The following is a 17,473-nucleotide window of genomic DNA, read 5'->3' on the forward strand; positions in this document are numbered from 1 at the left end:
GCTTTCAGCACTCCTTGTAAAATAAACAGTTAAAAGGTAACTGTCCTTGGCGTTGATATATTGAATCTTAAAGCTAAATTCTTGGCCTTCTCCAACATATTTACAAGTGTCTAATAAAATGCACAGGAAGTTTACTTCTTTTGCATGGCATTTTATTAATGAAAATGACCAAAAGTTTCATGCAATGCATTATCCTCGAACTATAGTGATTCACTGCAGGAATACATTAACGGAAACTCGCTGTCAGTGTATTTTAAATGGATTCTGGGAGGGTATTACAGTTTTCCCCTTGTATAAAAATATCCTAAAATCTATATTTAAATGGTATTATTAAACAAATAAATGGCTACAATACTGTACCAAAGGCAGCAAATTTAAGCGTGAGACCTTCATGACATATAACCTGCGTAAGCCTGAACCAAAATAAATCAGAAGCTATAAACCAAACCAACTGACCACTTTTATGCATACAAAACCCTCACAGAATAAGTTAAAGTGACTCATAAAAAAGAACAAAGAAGGATTTCTTCCTACTGAGATGATCTCACTGAGGTAAAGGTAAAGATAGAGCAAAACCATCTCTAGAATATCTGTGCCAAGTACGTTGGGGAAGCTGTCACATTGTGTAGTGTGGGTGTATTAGGTACTCACTTGGCAAGTGTATTAGGTACTCACTTGGCAAGACGACCTCAACAGTGAAGGAGGGGAACACTATCAGGTTGGGTGCCTCACATTTCAGAACTTGTGGTTATAATTTTAAAGGAAGCCCATGAACATAGTCTGGAATCACGCATTTGTCATAAATAAAGCATTTAGTCTCCTTGTTAGAATGAGAGATTATCCATAACACCTAAGAGATAAAGAATGTTTGATGTATGATCCCCATATTACTCTCTGAATATAATTGTTTTTGTATAAACATTGTGATTTTTATGTCTTTGAGGGGTTTTTGTCAAAGTTGTGGCCAATACATTGGTTATTTTCGCACGGATTTCCATCAGTTCGTCATGGCTGGCCAGATCACTGTACCCAGAAGTAGACCTAATCTGCTATCAGCAGGCAAGACTGCTGTGATCAATTATTAATGTCTGCCTTGGGCAAGGGTTAATATTATCACATATGCTATTCTTGGATTCAAAGGACGATAATACATTATTGCACGAAGCAGGCATGGTGATGGAGGAGGAAATGTAACTTGAGACCTGAAAAGAAAGATGAAAGGGCAAGAAGAGAGTAGGCAATTGTTTTGTCCAGCTGTCCCTCCTCACTTTTAGATTCTCCTTCTTTTGCTAAAATCTTGGGTTTATTCTTTTGTTTGTTTTAATAAGGCAGGTAACTCCTTCACAAGCACCAACTAGCTATCCCCCAGGACATTAAAAAATCAGAGAATGACACTGTATCTGCTGGAGGTTGGTCAGGAAAGCAGAAATCACTGCAGATATTTCAAGCAGGAAGAGATTTTATCCAGGGCTCTGTAGTGCAACTCAATAATGGAAGGCAGTCACGCACACGGGGTGCAGAGCCCCGCTACATCACTCCAAAACCCAAGTCAGAATGCACTGAGGACTCAGACTGAGAGATCGTTAGTCAGATCTTTAATGAGGAAAACCTGATGTCGGTGTGCGCTAGGAATATAGTGTTTGTGCTACTAATCTTGGCTTTCAGGTCGGTGTTGGGGAGTATGAAAGGGGCAGTGGAAACAGGTGAATTTTCAGCCTGAGTGTGAACTGCTGAGCCCCAGGTTGGCGTTGGCTCTGCATGACAGCTTCCCAGAGGCACCTGCTGCTATGACAGGCAGCCTGGGTACCAGCAGCCATCCTCTACCCTCCAACATGCTCCATCTCCATTACCTACGAAAAGCTTAAATGGTCTTGCATTTTCTACCAAATTCTGTTCAAGGAGCTCTGGGGATTCAGAGCACTTAGAAAATGACCACTTATCACAGCCACTGTCCCCTTTTTCTCTGCTACCCAAAAATGACATACAAGAGTACTTCTTGGTTTATATTTACAGCACAACATTATGTCACTAATGCAACTGTTGAACAAGTGTAATTAAAGACAAATTTCAACTTACTGTTAACCTCTCCTAGTAATTACAGAGCTTAAAATGGTCTTGTACAGTATAATTATTTTTTATTCATTGTCCAGAGATTTGAAGACCCCATTATGCTTTTTTATTCTGGCAAACTGACCTCCATTTTCTTTTAAAATTCTGTTCCTGCATAGATTAAATCCTCCCCTCACCTCCCATCTTTCATTCATGTTGCCCTTGTTGACAGTGCCCTAGATTTGGGTGAGCTTCCCTGCAATCCCATCACTGAGGAACTGATATTTAAGATTTTTATTTTTTTCCTTTTAATTCTGTTTTTCATGTAGATTTCCAAATCATTAGTTAACATTCAAGGTAGTTCCGTAAGAGTCAGGGACAGGATAAGAATAACCAACATCGTGGTTACTATTTAACATTATTCCAAGAGTTTTAGCCAATGAGATAATACAAAAAAAGACACGAGTGACAAAATTGTAGGAAGAGAAGAAGCAAAGTTATCCCTTACCTTAAAAAATCCAAAATGAAAATCAAACATGGTACACTATTTGGCCCAGTAATAAAGATGGTAAATAGTTCTAATAATGTAAATAGTGGTTACTGGTTTTCTTTTCAATGTGATATATATTATTTGGGAGGAAATGAAGGAGCAAAGGAGACGAGTTAAAAGAAAGTAAATCTTTCACCTAGAAAATCTACAGAAGTTGATACAGCAAGAAACAGCAGTGCCAGAAAAAAAAAATCATCAACAATTGCTTAACTACTTAAGCAGTAGCTTCTGGGGAGGGCAGATGAGGGTGGAAAGGGTTTGATAAGGAGATTGATTTTTTTCATTACACGCTTTTTAATGTTATTTGCTATTGATTTATTTAACAATGTGATGGAGAAGTATTTTCTCTTTTTACTTTATGGATTTAGATTGTGCAAATTTTACCATAACAGGTATTATTTTATAATTAAAAAGAATGTATTAATCCAAGAAAATCCACTGAACATCTGCTAAAACTAATGAAAGTGTCTACAGTAATATGAACAAAAACCAACAGCTTTCTTATGTATCTTTCATAATCATTAGAACATATAATATGAAAATTTCCCATTCACAATGGTGACAAAAAGTATAAAATACTAGCAATAAGACACATAGCAAATGTACACGAGCTGCACCATACATTTTATAGAAAGCTGCAAATGAAAACATGTAAGTGCAGAGGTTAACCATGTTCCTGGTTGGAAAACTCAATATTGTGAACCGGTAAACTCTCCTAAAATTAATTTATAGATTCAGTGCAGACTGCAACAAAATCCCCAATTCAATTTTTTATGGAACTTGTCCAGTTGATTCAAAAATCTATCTGGAAAAATAAATGTGCAAAATTAGCTAAGAAAATTCTGAAAAAGGAATTGAACAGGGACTTGCTCTACTAAATATAAAATATATTATAAATTTCCAGTACTTTCAAAAATGTGGTATTAGAGCTGGAATAAACAAGAAGATAAATGGGAATAGAAAAAAATAAACAATTCATAAACAACCTGATGGACACATGAAAAGATGCTAAATTTACCTGATAATAGGAGAAATAAAAATTAAGTGATGAGCTACTTGTTGCCCAATTTGTTGAAAATATTAAGAAAAAAGTCAATAACACTCAATTTTGGAAGATACATGGAGAAAATGTGTTCTCATATGCTATTTCTGTGAGCAACTTGTTTTAGCCATTCTGGGGACAATTTGCCAGAAAATCTCCATGCTAATGGCTTAAACCTTGACCCAGAAATTCTACTTCTAGAACTCTGTCCTAGAGATATATTCATGCATGTGCAAAAAAGATACATGTACAGTAATATTTACTGACAAAAAAATCTTGGAAATTACCTAAGTGACAGTCATTATGGGAAAGACATAAAAACATATGGCAGAGCCTTACGCATTGACATGGACAGATCTCCCAATGTATAACTTATATTGAAAGTGAAAAAACCAAACTGCCAAACATAATGTACAGTATGACACAATTTCTTTGTAATCTATTTATGTACATATGTACATAAGAAAAGGTTTCCAAGAATGTACAACAAATGTTTAACAAAAGGAGAAAAGGAGAGTGAGATTGGGGTAGGATAAAGGCAGAAATTCACATCATACTTCATACATTCTAGTATAAGTTTGAGATTTTTGCTTAGGGCAGAAATTTTTGCATCCATTTGTAATTAGACATATTTTCTAAATAATATAATATTTAAAATATTATAAACCAGTCTACCAAAAAAGAAAAGCTTATGGTAAGTATATTTTTATCCTTTCGTGTTTAAGTTGAAATTTTAATTCTACCACTCTGGTTTTTTGTAAGAAAGAAAAATTACAAGAAGTACAGAATCCAGAATTAAATATTTCAGTTTTATCTTTACCTTTTCTTTTTTTTTTCTATGATATTTAATGTCTTTTTGTGGAAAAGGAGAATGGGAAGAGGAAAGAGAGAAGGAAATAAGAAAAATTTGAGTAATTCCAGAAGATGTGTGAAAAGCTCAACTGTATTCTACTGGTTAAAGTTGCTAGTCACCTCTCCCCATCCAAGAGCCTTGAAAGTAGCTCTTGGATTATCATAATAAAAACAGACAGGAATCTGAGTTGGTGTAGGTCCCAGTGCATGCAAAGCACCTACAGCCTTCCTTGCACACACACAGAAGATGCAGACAAGACCAAACTGAGTACTCTCAGCTATTTCTTAGCCCCTTTGGATTCTGTCATAAAGATGTTCCAGACCAGGCTTTGCCACTAAGTCTTCCCTATTACTACGTGCTAACGCCTTTTCGTAAAAATGCAAATCGCCATGCAAATTGTTAGATGTGATTATTACCAATTCCTGCAAATTACTTTTTAATGCCTCTCTTCCTTTCTCTAATCAACACTTCACCATAAAAATAAATAAATATTGGGAATTCAAATTAAACAATAACCCTTTACTTGGTGCCTAATATGTGTAAAACTCTGAGAGAAAACAGAGTTTCTCTGTTTATTTTCTCATAGAAAATAAACTGTGAGAAAACAGAGGATGAGTTAGACACAGGTCTGACTCTCTAAAAACCCTAATAATGTAACAGAGATGACAAATATGTCCACAACCGCTTCAATAAAGGCTTTTTAAAAAAAACTGGCGTCTAGTTGATTTGCGACGTTGTGTTAGTGGCAGGTGTACAGCAAAGTGATTCAGTTATACATACATATATGTACATGTGTATATATATAAATACTTTTTCAGATTCTTTTCCATTATAGGTTATTACAAGTTGTTGAATATAGTTCCCTGTTCTATACAGTAAGTCCTTGTTTTTTATCTATTTTATATATAGTGATGTGTATCTGTTAATACCAAACCCCTAATTTATCCCTCCTCTGCACTTTTCCCTTTGGTAACTGTAAGTTTGTTTTCTATGTCTGTGAGTCTATTTCTGTTTTATAAATAAGTTCATTTGTATCATTTATCATGATATCATGTGATACCATTGTATCATTTATCATGATATCATGTGATATTTGGCTTTCCCTGACTTACTTCATTTAGTGTGATAATCTCTAGGTCCATCCATGTTGCTGCAAATAGCATTATTTCTTTTTTTATGAATGAGCAATATGCCATTGTATATATATACCACATCTTCTTTATCCATTCATCTGTCGATGGACATTTAGGTTGCTTCCAACGTCTTGGCTATTGTAAAATAGTGCTGCTATGAACACTGGGGTACATGTTATCTTTTTGAATTAGAGTTTTGTCTTTTCCATATATGTACCCAGGAGTAGGATTGCTGGATCACACGGTAACTCTACTTTTATTTTTTTAAGGAACCTCCATACTATTCTCCATAGTGGCTACACCAATTACATTGTTAATATCCAGATAGCTCACAATGAGGAGGGTAATAGCTAGCCAGATGGCTCTAGAAGGCTTCATGTGGGAAATGACATGTCATCTGAACCTGGGAGATGGGGGAAAAGAATATTGCAAGAAAGATCAATATGACCAAAGGTTTAAGTGTAAAAACTGCCAGTAATCTGGTGGTGAAACTTGATGGACAGGGGAAGGGCAAAGGGAAACGGAGGTAGATATAACTGGGAATCAATCTGAAGAAGAAGGCTGGGGCACACGTTCTCAACAGCATCCTGGTAAATGGCTCCATGCTTATTTGAGGATCTTACAGGGGTTTTTCTGGCTTGGGATTTATTCCTTGTCTATAGGAGCTATGTAATGAGGACTTCCCTGTATTTCACTATATTTACTAAATTGGTCGTTTTGAATCAAATAAAAGAGACTTGTTATTCCCAAATCACTTCACTTGTAATCTGATCACAAAAAGAAAGGTTGGGCTTCCCTGGTGGCGCAGTGGTTGAGAGTCCGCCTGCTGATGCAGGGGACGCGGGTTCGTGCCCCGGTCTGGGAGGATCCCACATGCCGCAGAGCGGCTGGGCCCGTGAGCCATGGCCGCTGAGTCTGCGCGTCCGGAGCCTGTGCTCCGCAGCGGGAGAGGCCACAGCAGTGAGAGGCCCACGTACCGCAAAAAAAAAAAAAAAGAAAAAAAAAGAAAGGTTATTCCCACTTCAGACACAGACGGAGGGTACAGCTTTTGGGGGCCACCATGGGAGACTGCATTTCAGTCCCCCTTTGCAAAGCAGCCTGGCACACACTGGAGGGGAAGCCAGCTCCCTGATAGGGTGACAAGGAGCAAGGGCCCAGAGCTTGTGAGAGCCGACAGGAGAGCAGAAATGGGGATGTGCCCTGTTCTTAGGGACACAGTATAGATGAAGTCATTTGGGGACTTGCTGGAAAACATTTTTTTAAAGCCCTCTTCTCAAAATACACGTATATGTCCCAACGAGCTGGTACAAACACATCCTATGCAACTCCTTGTTTTAAGTCAGAGTAAGGCAAATTTACTGAATTATTTTTTACTGAAAGCAAAAATAAAAAGTACACTCAGAGGGCTTCCCTGGTGGTGCAGTGGTTGGGAGTTCGCCTGCCGATGCAGGGGATGCGGGTTCGTGCCCTGGTCCGGGAAGATGCCACATGCCGCGGAGCGGCTGGGCCCGTGAGCCATGGCCACTGAGCCTGCGCGTCCGGAGCCTGTGCTCCGCAACGGGAGAGGCCACAACAGTGAAAGGCCCGCGTACCGCAAAAAAAAAAAAAAAAAGTACACTCAAAGCGAGCAATAAGATATTTTTAAACAGGGAAAAATGACCATCCTTTTTTAATCTTTGCTTACATCAGCAGCCTAAGAACAGAAACGACACAGGAGGTTAAAAACACTAAGACTTCCACAGGAGAAAAAAAAAACCACATAACAACTATCTCACTGGTTTCTGGAAAGAAGACTTTCACATCAGAGACATCTTCACTGAAAGATGGTATCACATCAAGGATTATCTTGGCAAAACTTATGTCAGTTGACATTTCAGGGACCCCAGCTGTGGAAATGGTTTTTATGGCTGGTTGAAAGGGCAGATTCCAAAAGCAGTGGGAAGTCACCCTCTAATTATATCAGGCTTGAATCCTGACCATGGAGTTGATTGGTGAAAGGTACACAGTAGGAATTCTGCAAGCGCTTGTCGGCAGCCTGATCTTCACTGATCTGACATCCATTCTTTCTAAAACAAGGTCCCTTTTTTTTTTTCTCTTTTGATTATAAAAATACTTCATTGTCAATGGTAAATTTTTATAAGGTACCAAAAAATTCAAAAAAGGAAAATAAAACTTACTCATCATCATACCATGCCAATACATACAACTTTTCATTTTGATGTTTCTCTCCTTTCTTCCCTATGTTATTCCAACGCTTTCAAAACATTAATTTATATGATACATCGTAAGGTTTACCTGACTGATGTATATAATAGAAAGATACCTACCCACGCAAAATGAAAAAGAAAGCACCTTGGCAGGATCATAGAAACGGCATTAGACTATGTTTGTAGATTCAGTTGCTTAAATTTTATCTCCAAATGCAATAAAGGCAATACAGTAGAAAATACAATAAAAACATTCTTTTAGGGGAAGATATTCATTACCAGAACCATGTTCCACAGTAACAGTGCAAATGCCCATTCTAGCTGAACAAGGTTGAGTGATTCCTCACTTGCTTCTCTACAATCTTGGAACACAATAAAGAAATTGCTACCTAAGTAAATTTTATAAAGGTTACAGTAGACCAAATTCAGAGGACAAAGAGGAAAAAAACAATACTATTCAAAGCTGCAATGAAAACCAACATAATTTAATTCCACCAGCATATGCCTGCTTGGTGCTATTTATTTTACCTTTTGTAGGATTTAGGAATAGCTTTCTAATTGTGAAAAAAACAACCAAAAACCTAGATGCTGCATGCTTTTGAACTCGATACACATATCAAATATATATTAAATTCTCAATTAATTCTGCAAATATTCAGTTCCATCATGACAGATTAGAACAAAATGCCAATTAAATTTACATCTGGTGTTAAATGTTTCTGGATTTGTGTTTTTATTCACTTTTAATTTATGGACATCCTATTTGCTGAATATTAGCATAAATTTTTCACTTAAAAAAGAGTACTTCAAATAAGAACAACTGGCATATTTTGAGGTATAATATATTAATATCTGTCTATGAAAAGATCAAAAACAAGCACATCTTTGGGCATGAGTGAGAAACTCGTCTGATGGAGGAAATCTTTCTGCAAAGTACCTGGACCTCAAAAGTATCAGGACAAGTATGACCCACTCAGAAGATGGCTTACAGTATATTTATCTTGCTGGTCTCCTGGAGTTATAATGATTACTGTCAGCAGGGATGCCCTTTCCTCTGACAGAGCTGACACTGCTGAGTACAAATTAAAGGAAAATCAGATTTTTTTAGTCTCGGGTGGTGGGGGAGAGGCAGAATCTTTCCTTCCAAATCTTTCTTCTCACTATTTCAAGTCTGTCAAGGAAACTCAGCACCAGAACATTTAAACAAAGACGATGAACACTAAATGGGGAAGTTTTAATTGTTGAGTGGAGTAGAGTGAGACGGTCACTGCTGAAAAATTACCCATGTTCCTTCAGATTTCCCTAACCATTACCCAAACAAAAAGATGAATTCTAGTCTTTCCCAGCTTTGTTCTCACAGCTCAATCTGTTAGAACTCAAAATATGTTCTGTTACAAACTTCCAAAAGACAAAGTATACAAGGTTCTTAAAAAAATGAACTCCATGGGCTTCCCTGATGGCGCAGTGGTTGAGAGTCTGCCTGCCGATGCAGGGGACACGGGTTCGTGCCCCGGTCCGGGAGGATCCCACATGCCGTGGAGCGGCTGGGCCCGTGAGCCATGGCCGCTGAGCCTGCGCGTCTGGAGCCTGTGCTCCGCAAGAGAAATGGATGACTGAAACAATTACAGAATTCTTTATCATTGGAGATTTTTGTATTAAGGTCTCAGGATTTCACTGTGGTAGAAACAATGAAAGGTTTTCAAATTGCTGATGAAAAGCTTAACATAAATGCAATATTATTATGAATTCTCATATTCATATCTTTCTCTAGCTTCATGGTAATTCTCACTAAAAATGAAAGTCAACCCCCATTCTGACTAGATCCTTAATTGCATACAGGGATGATAATGTGGTAATGACACATTATCAGATGTTGCTTTTACAAAATATCTTATAAAACAGTTACTAGTATACTGTGAAATATTAATAATTAAAAACAAATCACACTTTTCAAAATAAATACATCTGTCTATTATAATATCCTTGTTTCTTTACTTGCACTTGTTTTCCGAAATGGCAGGTGTCAAAGTGGATCTTTTGTTGTAGTACACGTATCCAATTATGCACATGGTTTAGGAAAGATCTGACAGACTGAAACGATTAAATGCGTGCAAAAGAGTGATGTAACAAAAGGGTAGAATTCTCTGCAATTATTGTTCTAGGACAATCAAAGACAATAGAATGAGTCCCAAACTGGAAACATTCCATCAGTAACATTTAACCCAAGCCTTTGCATCCTGGATATTCTCATCTACAGTAGGGAGCCTGAAGTGACGGGTCCTGATACACTGACGTGCATTCATCAACAAGGTGAAGGAGATCAATGTTATAAGAAGGACTCATTTATTATACAATTTACTGCACAATTCAGTGACCAGGTTCCTCAGTTTCATATTTAACTTTTAAGTCCTTCACTAATTCAAATAATGTTCTTACATATCAAAATGGAAACTGGCCATGCTTCTCTGTGTCTAAGATTTTGCATCCTCATTCATTTCCATTTTCAAAATAAACCAGAGAGCAAGTCTACTAGTTTAGAATGAGGTCCTTAATTACCAAGTGGACTACAGTGTCCCAAAGGCTTGCCTGGAGCATCCATCTCTGAAATGAGGCGCTTATAATCTCGTTTGTTCTGTGTGTCCAAAGTTTGATAAATTACAAATGAGATGAACTTGAGCTGTTTAATTGAGAAAGGTGAATAAGTCCATAAAATACTATACTTCTTTCATCGTTCACTTAACTCAGGGCATTACATCACAGAAACACTGCTCAGTAAGCATGTAGCCAGGAAGCATGGCTAGCCCCCTTAGTCCTGCTCTCGCTTCAGAGTATTATATGCCTCATCTGCCCTTTGCAGCTGTGTCTTATTCTTGTGAGGATGTGAGATATAAAGATGGGAAGGAGGGGACTTCCCTGGCAGTCCAATGGTTAAGACTCCTTGCTTCCACTGCAGGGGGCATGGTTTCAATCCCTGGTCAGGGAACTAAGATCCCACATGTCGTGTGACCCAAAAAAAAAAAAAAAACGGAAGAAGGAAAGGAATGAAGGAAGGTCATTCATCAATCTACAAAAATGGGGGGAAATGGAGAAACCATGAACTTAAACTGTTGGCAAGATATCTTAGTGAAAAAAAAAACAGAGCAAGGTCCTCCGAATGAATGAGGATACCCTTGTTAACCTTAGCACTTTTCCTTCCAGCAAGTCAGTTTCCTACATAATGAGTTTTGGGAGTGATGAATAATATGATGACTTACAATGTCTTCCAAGATCATGTGGTCCTCCCACACTTCTCAGATGTTTATGAGAGCTTTTAGAGAAACCCTTGCCTTAAAAATTTTACAAGATACTTTTCCATCACAGTATGATGTCTAATTTTAATCTATCATGATACCAGGTGTGTTTTCCCAAGTAGTTTTATGTACTGCCTTCTTCCAAGTGAAATACAACCGTTTCATTTTTGATTTTATACTTTTAGAGTATATTCTCCAGTAAAAACTCTGAAGGTGAGGTCTCAAACATAAATGCCTTTTAAGGATAACACTTATTTGGAATCTTAAGATTCTGCTTTTTTTTTTTTCATGTTGTTCTTTTCCCAGGTTGGGGTGGGGGGAAAGATTGGGAATTTTGCTGATAAAGGGAATATATACACACATATAGCTGCCTAATTGCCATCCAGAACTTTAGCACTGGCCAGTTTGGAGATTTATATCCTCCTGATGCTATATATTAGCGACAAGTCTGTGCATGACCTCATTGAGTACCGTGCCAGATAGGAGGGGTGAGCTAATGAAGCTTGGGAGATCAATCTTCAAACAATGTCTCAAAGAAACCTTGACCTGACTTCCCAATTCCTATCAGATCATGAAATCGAAAGGGCCCAGCTGGGATATTAAGCCTTGGCAATGTCTGTTTCACCCAACATCGGCTCAGCATGGTGGGGATGCAGGGTGGCCAGAGGGCAAAGGTCTGGGGAAGGGAGGTGTTCCGAAAATCACTCTATAAATCCTGTTTCCAGGGTGTGCTGAACTTGAGCTTTAGTACAAACCACTACCACAGTTACAGACAACAACCATGACTCACTGCACTTGCATGTAATAAACTGTAGAATATGGAAAGAGATATAGGAGAAGAGATAATTTAAACATTTGCACATGCACAGCTCCAATTCTTGCCTGAGTATCCTTCCACAGAAGGAGCTGGGCCATTTCAGCATGTCAGAGGGACAGGCAGACTTCTAATTCAAGGCTCTCAAGACCCATCAGGTGCGCAGCAACCTCAAAGCTTCCTGTCAATGTTGCTAATGGCAAATCTAAGCCCATGAGTGTCTTCGGTCAGGATACTCCTAATAGCATCGTGATTGCCAAATGATTGAGGGCAGTCATAGGGAGAAGACAGAAATGGCCTATTAGGACTTCATGGCCATCTCTCCTCCCTCCCCACAGAGCTGCTTTCTTTCTACGGGCACAATAGGGCAGTGACCTACAGGAGATTTACTATACCTTTTCTAGTTCTATTTCAGCCACTACAAGTTAGGAAGATCTAACACTGGGGGGAGGAATGCGAAATACACCCTAATGCTATAAATATGTACCCTATTGCTAGATATTTCCAAAGAATTATTTGCTATAGCCTATTACTTATACTCTAGATGCTATTTCTCTTATGCTTGTTTAATAAAAGCAAAAATGGAATATACTCATTCTATTACACTGTGGGAGAACCACAGAGAAAATTGTGCTTACTTCTTTTCCTGATCACCTCTAAGAGTCCTTTATCTTTCTAATGAACCACTTCTCTACCATTAAAACCATCCCATCTGATCAGGAGGAAATCAAGCTAGCGTGCAAAAATACAAATACAAATCCTTTTGTATTTTTTCTCTTCTCCTGATTACACGATCTTTTGGGAGAATCTTCTAGGTCATCATTGATAAGCTTTGCTAACAGCAAAACAGTCTTTAAAAAAGAAATTCACAGAACCAGGGAGATGAAAAAACCTACAATTTCTCAGACATGTTCCCAGGACCAATAATGTGGAAGTGATTTCTTTAACTGTTCTGAGAACATGATCTGTTTCCCAATCTTATTTGATTAGGAAACTCTTCTCCCCAAAGAATACCTATTAATCTATTAACAAGTCACAGCACACCAACTGTCGCCTGCCAATTTTAAAGCTGTTAGGAACACACTGGTCTAAATGTTTCAGCCCATTCTGTTACAGTCACGATCCTTGACGTTTTCTGTACAAAAGTTTGCCTCTGAGAAGGTGTCTTCTGAACTCATTCTTTTATTCTGTATTAAATGCCCTTAATCTCAGAGTCAACGTTTTAGTAACTCTGGAGTAATTCTCACTCATTAATTGAGTAAATTATATCTCTATGTCTGCTTCCTCATCTCTAAAATGAACACAGTGATCAAATTAGCTCATCCACATGAGGGTTTAGGATGTGTCCACCAGAACACTCAATAAACGTTAGCTGTTACTAGTACCATTATTACATATCAAGGAAGATCGAGATCAATCCTCACAAAATAAACATGATCTTCATTCACCTTTTACCACATTCTTACCTTCATTCCATGTGCTCAGTGAATGCTCTCTTCCACCCACATTCTGCCTTGAAATTGGACAAAAACCCACGTTATTCCCAATAGGACATGAAAACCAGGCCCTGTAATTTCTTTAATGCCTCTCATACCATCTCAACTAGTAAATCATTTTAAGTGCATAGATGGGTAGAAACCTGTGCTAAGTCCTTTAATAACCACTGTTTTCACTTTCTCACTGAGGCTTTCTACATTTGGAGAGGAGTTGTCCCAGTTGCTAAATCAACTATCGTTTTTCTGGAAAGATTCAGGAGAGACAATGCCACATTTAACTATGGTCTTTCATCTTGGGCACTACCAGTTTTGGTGGCTTTAAGTAGACTCAACATCCTCTGCAGTTCACAAAAAGGGCTAGGAAATAATATTAATCCTCAAACCGTCTTATTAACATTCTCTGGAACACAATCTCAGGGAAACTAATTAAATGTGCCCATCATCACTGGGCTGCTGGTTAGGTGGATAGGCTTCTGAGCAGGTGAGTCCCTTGAAGGGCTTCTGGAGAAAGCTCTGGACTGATCCCAGAGGCCACAGGTCTGATCTTGAAGGTTTATTTGACACCTTCGAACAAAGTGACAAGGGCCATCTCTTAACAGCTGTAGAAGCCCCCATTGGGTGTATGTGAGAAATCTTTAAAGACCTTTAATTTGGAAATATTTTTAAACTTAAAAAAAAGAGCAAAAATACATAAAAAAAGAATGTCCATCGACCCTTTGACCAGATTCACCTATTTTTAGCATTTTTACCCTATTTGCTTTATCATTCACTCTCCCTCTTTCTCATTTTTTTCTGAGCCATTTGAAGGTAGGTTATATATCCCTTTATCTATAACATAATTATATACATCAAGCCCTTTATCATCGAAAGATAAGGGTATTCTCTTACACGGCCACAGTATAGTTACTGACTTGAATAAATTTTACATTAATATTTTTCTCTAGTCTACAAATTAGTATTCCAAGTTTTATCAGTTGTCTCAAATACGTCTTTTATCTCATTTTTCTACCCTCCAGCACAGGATCTGGCCTACAGTCAGGTATTTCCTTTGCTTGTCATGTGTCTATAGCCCTTAGTCTAGAACATTTACATAATCTTTTATAGTAACTTCCACCGTCTTTTACAGAATTGACATTTTTGAAGAATACAGCTCCCCACACTCTCATTTATTATTTATTTTAATAGAACATTCCTCATTTCCAGTTTTTCTCATTTTCCTTGTGATTATATTCAGGTATAATTCTAGGCCAGAATATCGCACAGGTGATGTGTCCTCAGTGTCACTCACAGCTGATGATACAGAACGTCTCACTGGTGATGTTAATTTTGATTACCTGGTCAAGGTGTTGCCCAATTTCTGGACTGTAAAATTATCATAGGTTTTCTCTATCACCAGTAATAAGCAATATATGGGGAAACACTAAGACCATCCAAATTATCCACCTGCTCATCATCAAAACTTCTCCCTACCTGTAGCATCAAGTGATGATTTTTGCCTGATCCATTCCTTACCATGACTTTTCTGTTTCCTGCACGCTCTGCAGCCCTCCCCATTCACCAGTCAGCCCTCAGGATTCTACTGGAAGCACAGCCTGCCTTTCTCCCCCATTTATTATTGGTTTTACCTCTTAGTTACTGGCACAGATTCATGAATTCCTATTATTTTTAATGATTTCTAATTCATGATTGCACTTAATTATTTTAGCATTCAAATTGTCTAAGGTTTGGCCAGGAGAAGTCTCTTCATGCTGGCTTCTGTGTCCTTTCAGCATGGTCCCATCCTTTTTTCCCCCAGTACCTTCTTCCTTTGTGGTATAATAAGATACAAGTCCTTTTACCTATCCTACCCCTGTCCTGCAATCAGCAATTTCTTCATGGATCTCTGATTCCTTTTAGTAGGGAATGGTATTGGAGACCAAGATATAGAGCTAGGTAGGATCACTGCTATCAGGGTGTCTTTCCTTCTTCACATGTTCAGCAAAAAGAGCTCAGAAATATATGCAGATGCAAACATACACATACAATTATATATATATATATACATAAATACAGTTACAAATATACATGCATACACATAAAAATATGTATATCTTTTAAACCATGTGCTGTTCACCCAGATACCGCCAGTTCTAGTATTACCCTCTTGAGGGCTCTTTCTTGTCTTCTCCCTTCCCATATTCCACAGTGAGATTCCCAACATCAACATATTTACTTATTTTCTCAATCCTATATCTAAAATAACTTGCAAATTTCTTGCTCATTACATAAACAGACTTTCTACATAGAGTTGAGGATTTGTTCATGACTGCCACTCTTACCCTTCCCAAGACTGAGGATATATAGCCAAATTCTGTGCTCATAAGGTCCGCGGGGGGGGATTCCCTGGTGGCGCAGTGGTTGAGAGTCCGCCTGCCGATGCAGGAGACACGGCTTCGTGCCTCGGTCCGGGAGGATCCCACATGCCGCAGAGCGGCTGGGCCCGTGAGCCATGGCCACTGAGCATGCGCGTCCGGAGCCTGTGCTACACAACGGGAGAGGCCACAACAGTGAGGCCCGCGTGCCGCCAAAAAAAAAAAAAAAAAAAAGGTCCAGGGGGGTCCTTCCTTCCTTCCTTTTCCTTTGAGTAGGGTTATACTCATTACGAAATTAGTTCATTTTTTTCAGTTTGTTTCCAATTTTTATTAATTTTATTTTTTGAATTTGTACACATTAACATGCTTTCAAAAGTCAAAAATATATAAAAAGATATACTCAGAGAAGGATCATTCCTTCCATAGCCTTTTCACCCTATTCTCTACTCACCCCTTATAGGTAAGCATCTTCTTTGTTTTCTGGTTACTTCTTCTTGTATATCTTTTAGCAAAGATAAGCAGATAAGTATGCTTTCTAATTTTTCCTTCTTTCATATATAGTAAATGGCATTCATCACTTCATTATAGAGGTCCTCATAATTTTTTTATAGTTGCATAATACTAGAGAGTGTGTATATACTATAGTTTATGCAACCAATCTCTATGCTTGAACACTTAAGTAGTTTCCAATATTTTGCAATAACAACAAATGCTTCAATGAACAACCTTGTGCATATATATTTTTACATTGTTGGTTTATCTTCAGGGTAAATTCCTAGAAGTAAGATTGCTGAGTCAAAAAGTAAACACACATATAGTTTTGTTAGATATTGCCAAATCCTCCTCTGTAAAGACTGTGCCATTTTCTATTCCCATCAGCAGCATATGAGAGTCTTGTTTCTATATAGCCTTGCCAAAAGAATATATCATCAAACACCTAAGTTTGCCAATCTGGTGGATGAGAAATAGATTGGTGTTGTTTTCATTGCATTTCTCCCATTGTGAGTGAATTTGAACATTCTTTCACATGTTCTCCTTTTGTGAATTGTTTTTTCATGTCATTTGCCCATTTTCTATAGGATTTTTGCTCATTTCCCCTTAATTTTTAAAAGATGATCATGAATTAGAGTATCAGCCCTTTATCTGTGATACATTCTGAAAATATTTTCTCCCCGTGATCACTTGTCCTTTAACTTCTTTGTGTATAGAGTTTTCCTTTTTGAATGTTTCATTTGTTTGCTTTTTGACATACAAAAGTTCTTATTTTTTATGTAGCCAAATTTATCTTTTTTGTTCTGTTGCGTTAGAATTTTTAATAATTACTCGAAAGTCTTTCCCTATACCCAGGTTTTAGAGAGATTCAGTGACCTTTTTTTCTGGTATATGTATACTCTTTTCATTTTAAAATCTCTGATGCATTTGGAGTTTACTTTTGTGTGTGGTATGAGAAATGGATCTAATTTTACCTTTTTTCAAAATGGCTATTCGATTTTCCCAACACCATTTATTATAAAAAGACCATATTTATCTCCATGTTTGAGATACTACTTTTATTTTATACTAGATTTCTATGTGTAACTGGATTATTCTGGAGTTTGTATTTTATTCCATTGGTTTCTGTTTTTCTGTGTTATTTGGTACATAAATATTCATAATTGTTAAAACTTCTTAGTCGTAATGGCTTCTAA

The sequence above is a fragment of the Leucopleurus acutus genome (genome assembly GCF_964270905.1).
Source record: "Leucopleurus acutus genome assembly, chromosome: 15".
Taxonomy (NCBI): domain Eukaryota; kingdom Metazoa; phylum Chordata; class Mammalia; order Artiodactyla; family Delphinidae; genus Leucopleurus; species Leucopleurus acutus.